This window comes from Teleopsis dalmanni, chromosome 2, assembly GCF_002237135.1.
Source record: "Teleopsis dalmanni isolate 2A chromosome 2, ASM223713v2, whole genome shotgun sequence".
NCBI classification, from domain to species: domain Eukaryota; kingdom Metazoa; phylum Arthropoda; class Insecta; order Diptera; family Diopsidae; genus Teleopsis; species Teleopsis dalmanni.
In genome coordinates this window covers 134,441,620-134,451,811 of record NC_051847.1, presented here as the reverse complement: position 1 = coordinate 134,451,811, position 10,192 = coordinate 134,441,620, and positions in this window count along the sequence as shown.

The following is a 10,192-nucleotide window of genomic DNA, read 5'->3' as shown; positions in this document are numbered from 1 at the left end:
ATTTGTGTTTTCCGGTTTCCGTTTGGGCTAGGTGATTAAATTTTATATCAGTCTAGCTGTTAATCTTCATTGAGAACTATTGTTTCATCTTTGTTGCCACATATTGATTTCCTCTTGATTTTCTGTCTCTATCGACTATCTAGCGAAACCACAGCCAAGGGAACTGGCTTGGATAACTCTAAGCTGACAATGTAAGGAGACATTAGAGGTGTAGAATAAGTAGGAGAAGTTCTCTTTAGTTATTTGATGGTTATTTAATAGTTATTTGATTGAAAAATAGAATTAATCTAACCAAAAGGAACCAGTATTAATTTCAATATTTACCAAAAGACTGGGCATTAAAAGGTCAAAGTTGGAGCCCTGTTACGAAGATTACGAAAGTAACATTTCAAAAAGTGTTTGAAAGCAATTTCACTTTTAATGTTTTACATGTTGTGGCTCTAACTTAGTTGGAAAATCAGTTGTACTCTGAAGATTTCTTATCCATTTATGAAAAATATCTTTGAATATAAAGGTCCATTATTTATTTACTATGGATCTTAGTGAGTAGAAATGCCTTATACCAAGCAGTTAAGCAGATTACTGAAGTTAAAGTTGCTTTTGACGACTGTGGAGGCTACTGTTTGTTTGTCTACAGTAAAAGCTCTTTCATTTTTTCATGATAAATAGCCGAATCAGTCATGATGTAGTGGTTCATCAACACGAAATAAAATCGACTATCGACCATTATGACCACCCAAACTTACAAATGATGGTGTAAGCTTTCTAGTGATCGTCCTATTATACAGACTGTCGTATGGAATCACTGTTATTCAAAATCGATCAAATTGTTTAGTTTAGTATTTGTGCAAAATAATAAAATTTTATTATCTTAAAAAGCTCTATTCGTCAATTGGCCGCATTTGTAAAAAGGCATTAACCTCTGTGTTTAACATTGGAAAATTTTTTACCCGATGTTTTTTAAACACCGGTAAAATCGTAGTAAAGCAGCGATCTATTTTATTTAGCTTCGTTAATATAATTACAATTTAATATAAGGCCTTTTCGGTGGTTCGCAAGTATGCAAAAAGAGACAAGCTGGTCTATATTGCCTTCGCGACCCATTGGTATCACTGTTGCAATCTGTCAAGTGTTATTTTTCAACAAATAGCAAAAATAGCATAATGCAAGCAAACTACATTGTGTATAAAAATAAATAATGAATAGAAATGGAATATAAAATTAAAAGGAATGGTGAAACTGTTGAAAATTTTAAAATAAAATCCTGAAATTTTTCTTTTCTTCCAATTTTCAAATTTTTGAAATTTTGAAATTTTTACTAACATAATTTTTGACATATGATTGCAATATTTATTGAAATTTCCAATGAAGATTCACAATAGTTCCTTTATTGCGTTGGTAACACTTTTTTTTTACTGGCCGATTTGTTTGGTCCTATGCTGGCCGAGGTAGAGAAAATAGTGTTGTTGTTTTGCGTACATTTAGGCCAGTATAGGCCAGTAACTTGCTGTTTTTTGACATACTTGCAAGAAACCGCTAAGGCCTATAGTTTAGCTTCTTCTAACTATTACTTTAGTTTTCTTTACTTCTGTGAGTTTTCTCATTTTTGGATGCTTTTAAAAGTATAAACTGAATGTACGCTACAAGTATCTGATCTTAGTGTACACTACACAACTGTACTATACAGTTGAGCAAAAAAAAAATAAGAAAATAATTGTATGTTTCGATCACGCGATCATAGTGAACAGTTATAGTGTACATAAACAGTAAACTATAATACTGGTATTTGCATATAAGTACAAAACTTTTATATGAAAGTTTTATCTGACTCAGTACAATTTTTAGTGAAATGTTTGTGTTCCGTACGGAACAATATGCAACGTAAAGTATTGTACAGTTTGTTTTCGTACTGTAATATTAAGAAAAAAAGTATTTTACAGATAAAAATATAAATTCAATAGTATATTTAACGACGTTCAATGCAATTTGCAATTATTTTTGTAAAATGTCACTAGACAAATATTACAGTTATTTATTAATCGATTTTATATTATTTTTATATAGATATACATATATATTTACTGAAAGAAATTAGTATTTGAAGCAAATTACGTATTTGAAAGTATTTGCTTGATTGCCTTTTTAATCAAGTATTGAATGTTTATATGTTACTTCGCTAATCAATAGCCGCAGGTATATTGCCATATTTTAAAGAAAATATTTGTGCATTTGTGGTTAAAAAAATAAATTGCCAAAACGATTTCAGTTCGAAGCTCATATTTGTATTCTTCATAAAATGCCAATTATTGTTTGCTCATTTCCTTGACATTTATTTAAAAGAAAATCGAATTCATTTAATATTCCTTCTTCCAGTTTATTTTCATTAATTTAAAAGGAAATTACTTTTGGGGAGTGAGAATATAATCTTTAACAACGGGGCGTAAAAAATGTCATTTGCATACCTTTAGTAAAAATTTTTTAATATTAAAATTATTACAAAATTTTTAAAAACTTAATTTTGTTAGAATAATTAAAATCTATTATATTTATCTTTCTCATTCATACGTTTACCATTACCCTTGCCAATAGGTGTTATTATCATATTAGTAAACAATTAGTTAATAGTTTTCTATCAATACTATATGATATGTAATTTTGTATAGCTTAGAAACCAGATACTATCACAGAGTAATGTGGTAAAACTGAAAGCACTCGAAAAAAATATTTTTCGTAGGTCCATTAGCCCTCTTCGAGTTGGTGATAATACAGATCCAAACTGGAAGAGTTATATCATGATATTAAAATTGTTTTGATAGATTGCTTATATTATGAGAATAGACAAAGATCAAACTATATAACACTTTCTCAATTTACATTTTTGAATTAGGAGTTTGAAGAGAAGTTCATGGCTAGATAACAGTTTGGTAACACGCGATAAAGAAGTTTCTAAAAGCACCAGTAATTGAGTACTTCAGAGTAGTACCGACATGAATACTCAGACTAGTCTTTTTATATAAAATTATGTTAAAGTAATATTAATTATTTTGGGTAAGGCGTTTCCATGAACATAAAATATCTCAATGCATTCAGTCCTAATACTTACGAATGCAGATATTACCATTAGTATTTGCATATCTTTATAGGTATATACTTTAGTATCCAATATACTGAGGTATTCTTGTAATTAATTATAGCATTGCTTTGTGCTTTTCTCAAAACTTTAATTTTAATTAGCAATAGCAATTCAATAGCACTATTTATCGAACAATTTAATCACTATTTCAGCTTTTGTTGCGGATTTAAATAATATCGTGGTTTTAATCTCAGAAACGGATAAATTAAAACTCAAAATACATATTACATAAATATACTTCATAAGGCTTTTTTTACACTGGAACCAATGATATTGAGTTTATCTTGTAATCCATCTCAATAACTATCTTGGAATGGCCGTATCGGCCATTTACGTCTGTGGGCCGGATTGTTAAATAAGCAAAAACAATCGTATTAGTATTAATATTGTGTACCTTTAATGTGGTTTAATGGGAGATGAGTCACACTCATCTATTGTTAAGAAATCTTCAAGTAGAGCCATTTTAGCAAACACTAGAAGGCTGAAGTGTCTTCTATTTACTTAAGGACAGCTGTTAGGAACTTGACTGGTTCGCTTTAGTAAAAGTCTAGTAAGCTTTTTATTTCTATTTTCACTGTCACTTTTGCAATTCTAGTGCAAATAATTATTGATCTTTTTTTGGATATCGTGCAAACGACATCTTTCGTTTGCATTTTAGGTAGTAAATTGACACAAAATACGATAGCTACAAATAAGCAATGTTTAATTTTTTATATGTTAGCAATTGAATATGAATATTTTATTAATTAAATAAAAGACAAAATTTAGTATGCTGAACATATCTGAACATACCATACACGATATTTATCATAAAGAATGCATCATAGCTGTGGTTCAAACATATTTCACAGCGTTATAGTGGATTCATATCTACATTGTGGTGTTCGTATTGCCATAAGATATTAACTTTTTTAGATTCAGTTTAATAATAATAGGAGTTAATCGCTTTTATTTATTACGGAATTACAATTACAAATTTTTTGCATTAGGTTTTGTTAAAGCCTAGTCGCTGTTTTAGAAGCAAATCAAGAAGCCAACATTTTACATATAAAAGATTCAATTACTCTACATTTCTCATGACCTGAAGGAATTTCATTCGCTTCGCTATAAATCCGAATACACATTTAATTCCAAACAAATCCATAACAATATACAAAACACTTCAATTTAGTCTAATGTTACTAATATTGCGACTATCAAAAACTGAATGGGGTACATTTCAGAACATTCTGAGCTGTTGCTTCTAAGAAATATAATCTCAAGTAAGAACGAAAATGTAGTAAATGCTCCTCAGTTTCCATTTCATTACTCCAGCTTCATCATAAAATAGCTTTAATATTGAGCTTTAAACACCGAATTCGAATTTGTATATAATCCCAGCGTAAATGCCAATGTTGCCAAATGGAAAAAACAGAGCATTTAAACCTGACCCGATTGAAGAGCAACAGAGCAACATGTGCGTATTTACTGAAATGTAAACAATGTGCAATTGCTTTGGGCCGAATATTTGATTTTTTAAGCAGCTCACTGCTTCCACCGTATATTACATGTATATGGAACTATGTATATGGAAATATATATCACAAACAATAAAATCACATATTTACACATTCTTACCAAAGCAAAGGAAATAAAGAAATGTTAAGGAAAAAAAGAGAGTTTCCGTTTGTACAATTTTTAATATTTAAAATGGTAGCAAATTGGCAAAAAGGATATGGCAAAATACTCACATGTGCAATCAGAATTTAAAAGATACGTATACGCTATGACAGCCGCGATTTACATATAAATATAAATACAAACATATACCAATATAAATAAAGTAGAGTATGTTTTGTTGTATTAAAAGAAATAAAGATACGTTCTGTTAGCTGCAAATCAATGTGATGGTAACGGGGGAGTAAATCACTTGATATTAGTAGGAGAAGAAAACGAGAATATAATCTAGGTGAATTATTGTTAAATGTTTAAAGGCTTTTAATAAAATGGTTCGTTATGCATTAAAGTAATATACATATATTTATATATATATATATATAATAAAAACTGATTACCAAGTTTTTATGTAGAAAATAAAGGAACGCTATTTCGTATTTATTATAAATATTTTCTAACTTCAACAAATTTATTCATTAAAAAAAAATCTTATCTGCATTAATAGTTTTATTCTTATTATTATTATTCCTAAAAATGATCAGATACACGTTGTTAAATAGATCATTCAAGATACAAGGTACTTCATCTTATACCTTCTACAAGATACTGCTATATTTATATTACTATATAAATGTAATTACTATCATCATTAATGAAGCAACGACCATAGTTCAATCCTGGCTTTCTTTTGAAATTGCTTCCACATATGTCTGTCGCTTGCTTGAATTCTCCAGTTTTTTCTTCCAAGCAGCTCCGTCGTTTACTAAACGTTGTTTATCTAGCGTAAGCTTGGTTGACCTCTTTTCCATCCTCCTTCTGGTGCAGATTGAAATTTGTTTTTGTTGGGTTATCTATTGCTCGTTTGCTTATTGTTAGTTCATCTAACTCTTTTACACATTCGACAATATATATCAGACGATAGAAGTCGCCTTCTGTCAACACCAATTATATGGATCTAAATATCCAATTGTAATTACTTTAATTTTACTCGTTAGTTGGTTCACCTAACTCTTTTTGACATTCGTCGTTTTATCTTAGCCGATAGAAGACGCCTTCTCTCACTGGACCAAATATACGGCGTATTCTTTACCGCAAAACTATATCGTGAACTGCGTTCCAGTGAAAGAAAAATATTTTACATGTAATTTTAGTTCATTCTCATAAACATGTATTGGCGTTACAATTTCTACTTAGTTTTCGGTTCACTTTCAAATAAAAATGTGATCGCATAAGCCTTGTGACAGTTATTAAATAACTATATTTTTTAAAATTATTTTTTGACATTAAAATTTAATTTGGTATTTGAAAGTTTAAAATTCAGAGTTCATATAATTTAGTAGTGGTTTTGTGAATATCATATATATAAAATGGAATCAATTATCGCAACAAGCTGTAATCATGGGTTTTAATACAGGTGACTGTATATCTTAACTGTCAATTGGTTTTCTTATATTTAATTCATTGAATATAAATAGAAAAATATCTGCAAATATATTTTTTGCATTCCTTTCATCTTTTAAACAAAAATATATTTGCATAAAAAAATAAAAAAATTAATAAAATTATGTTGACATGTACTCTGATCATTCCAGTGAGAGAAAGACATTTTTAATACTACTATGATAAAGTAGTATGTCTTTTCAATATTTTATTCTTGAATGCATGTATAGACGTTGGAAATTCAACCCTGAGAGTTGTTAGCATAAAGAGCACGTAGTATTTGATTTTAACATATAATCAGGATTCTGCAAAAACATTAGTTAAAATATCTAATTTTAATACATTTGTTGAAAATGAAATAAATAACATGATTGCTTTGAGTTAACCTTCAAATTGCAATGTCAATAACTATATATTTTAACATTATAATTTTATTTTCGATTCGATAGTTTCAAATTTTGTGTCTGGATAAAATAGTGGTGATTGTGTGAAAATTGTGTTTATCAATAAAATATCAATCAATTCTTGTAAGAAATTCCAATAATGAATCTTAGCATATGTGAGTACAAACTTCAATAATCAATTGGTTTACTGCATATGTATTAAAATATCTGCAACTAAATAATTATATATTCGCATAATTAAAAAAAATTTTAATTATTTAATATAACATGTGCTCCGTGCTCTGTTGAATTATAATATATATTAGCAAATTTTTTTGAGAAAAATAATGTTTTTTTTCAGTATCAATTGCCTACATAAAAGTGACCGATTCTTGATTGGTATATTTTTCAGTACCAATCTTCTTGAATTTTGAAATAAGTTAATATTCTATCTTCCATTCCGTTTTGTTACCGTCGTCTAAGTTAATTAATACAGTGATTCGCTATATCTTTACAATAAAGTGGTATACATTTAATTAAGTTATCTTTTGTCAATATTATATATTTTGGATAACTAATTTCATTAATCCATATAACGTGACTCAACTTGCTTTAACATTTTATTCTGATTACTGTTAATGCATTTATGCGACCTGATCGCTGTTCTTATTATATATCCAAAACTAATATTTTTTTTGTTGACAGAAGTGAGTTAAAAACTCAATTTTTTTTTTCAATAAAGAAAAACAACACATCACCAAATATCCGCAATTAGTAGTAAGTCTTCAGAGATTTTGTCAAATTTAGTATTAAAACATGTCTTCTTCTTAGTTATTGAATTCAATATAGAATTAATCGAACAATTTTTTTTTTTTGTTATGAAGTCTGAAATATAACAAAAAAATTGAAGTCTGATCTATTTAACATTTTACAGTACTTGATTCTTTTGAAGTAATTTTCGGTGACTTGTCTGCAAATAGCTGGCAATAGCTTCGCCATACTTTAATGGATGTTTGTTTTCAAAGCGTTACTTTTGTGTAGAATATTCATGATATATAGTTACATATTATTTGAAATGTTTTCAAATTATGAAACAGACTACGTGAATAATATCTAATTTTAAACTTTAAAGTTCTATAAAAAAAAACGCCCTTTTAAAGTTTTACATTTCTTATTTTTTCAGATTGGTCACATTTTGAACAAAGTTTTTAATGGACTTACGAAAATAAAAGTGAGTAAAAAAGCAAACTGCGATATATATTAAGAACTTCAAATATATAATATTCGGGATTCCATACAATTTACAAAATAAATTAAAAAATTAATAAAATATTAGTCTCTAACACAATTTGTCAATTGCATTGATGAGAAAAATTTTAATTCCTTGACTAGACGGATTTAAATTTAAAAATAGCAAAATGAATAATGAACCCTTAAATTTTACTTTTATGCAATATTCACATAAAAGTTATTGAAATGGAATCCTAAAATATATATATGCAATATATTTTTGCATATTTTTTCCAAAAATTATTAACAGTATACATGTACCTGTAATGTTGAACTTTATGAACTATACACAAGTATCTATAAACTTATCTTCTTTCCATAATTATAATTTTTTTCATTATAGATTTTGTTTATCTTTAGGTTTGTCGACTATATTCCCATGGTTTTATCCAGACTACAAACTTTCGCTGTCATCAATCCATCAAATTCCTAAACCATTCTTTCTTCGTGTGCTTAACACTTTCTAGGCTAGTGCCAAGTATTGGATAGTTGTGATTTAGTAAGTCTTACGATATCTTTTTCATGGCCTGAGTAGTAATTCGTCGTTTTTGCATTGATAGAAGTTTCTATCTCTCTTGTGACCAAATATTTTTGGCGAAATTTAACTCTTCTGCGTTGTTCGTCTGTACGTTTTATTGTCCATGTGTATGTATTTTAAATCAACAGCTGTATTACATATAATTAATTTGCTTTTTTGATTTAAAGATTCTGAATTGATAAGAAATATCGAGGTGTGTGAAGTACGCATTGTCTTCTGCAATTATTTGTATTAGTTATGTCTAAATAGATGCAATTTGTTTATTTCTACAAATTTGTACATTTTGTTTTATTACATTACTATATATATAGTAATGTAATATATAGTATATATATATATAGTATATATATGTATATATATATAATTAATCACAGAAGCACACAATTGTTTCAGTTAAGGGTTAAACTATTGCTTGTTCTATTGTTTAACTCTGACTTCTATAGCTTTCAAGTCTATTTTCTCTTCCATAACTTGTGCTTTGGTTCATTCTAGAGTTAATCTAGTGAGCTTGGTTGGTTTTTTTGTTAATACTGTATTCATAAATTTAGTTGCTGTTTTACTTAAATATAAATCTATGGAACAATTTTTAAAACTTGACTGAAGATTACACTTAACCTTATACCATTTTTCTTTGTTTAGTTTTAATACTTAGATTTAATATCAGTTGTGGAGCATTTCGAGGTAAAATCATATCGACTTTCGACAAGAATATCTTTAGCTTCAGTTCTTAGACGGTTTGCTCGAATGATAAAAAGTATATTTATAACATACATAATTTCTTTTGGGTTAGATTATCCAATAATACTGTAATATCTTTTCCTTGTTATCTGTTACTTGTATATTAAATTTATAACTCCAAGGGTAGCATTTATTTGAAAAGGAAAAGAGTTTCATTCTTATGAATACTTATGGAGCTATCAAATATTCCTGTCAAGAATATGTCGTACTAATTATTATTATTGATATCAAATTTTCAATTGGGTTTCGATATAAGAAATATATATTTTGTACGATATATATATGTATAAGTAATATATATAATTATAAATCGTACGACTTAAGTGCGTAATTATGCTCGCACTCAGTTCTGTTAATAGTTCAGTTAACACTACTTCTTAATGGAATATATTATTGTATACATATGCAAGTACACAAAGTATAAGAACAAATAAAATATATATTTATATATTTAATTTGATTGAAAATAAACAATCCTCACTTTAAGAAGATAATGATTAGTCATATTCTATTCTTCGGTAGTTTCTTTTGTCTGCAAAATATCTCTTCAATAAAATGTAGAATGCTTGAAGCAATTTTTACCTTTTTTGTTGTCTTCCATAAAAGGCAAATATAATAGCTTCCATAACCATAACTGCAATTGAATAATATTAACATTTTACCACACACAATTGTTGTGGTTATTCTGAGTTTTTCAGTGAATATCTGAGCAGTGGTTTATTTCCTTTTTTATTGCATTTCCTGTATATTTAGTATTGTTCAAATTAAAATATATACAAAAACACGCACATTATAAAGGTAAAAAATAAATTTTCAACTGAATGCAATATGACTATAATAATTGTTAAGGGACTTAAGCAAATTGAATTTTTAATTTAGATTTTTGAAAAAAAACATGCAGATAAAAGAAGAGACCATTGGTATTCTTTATTGAAAGAGGAAATAAAAATTATAATAAAATTAATTTGATGATATTTATTTAAATTATTGTATTTTAATACAGTTATAATGTAG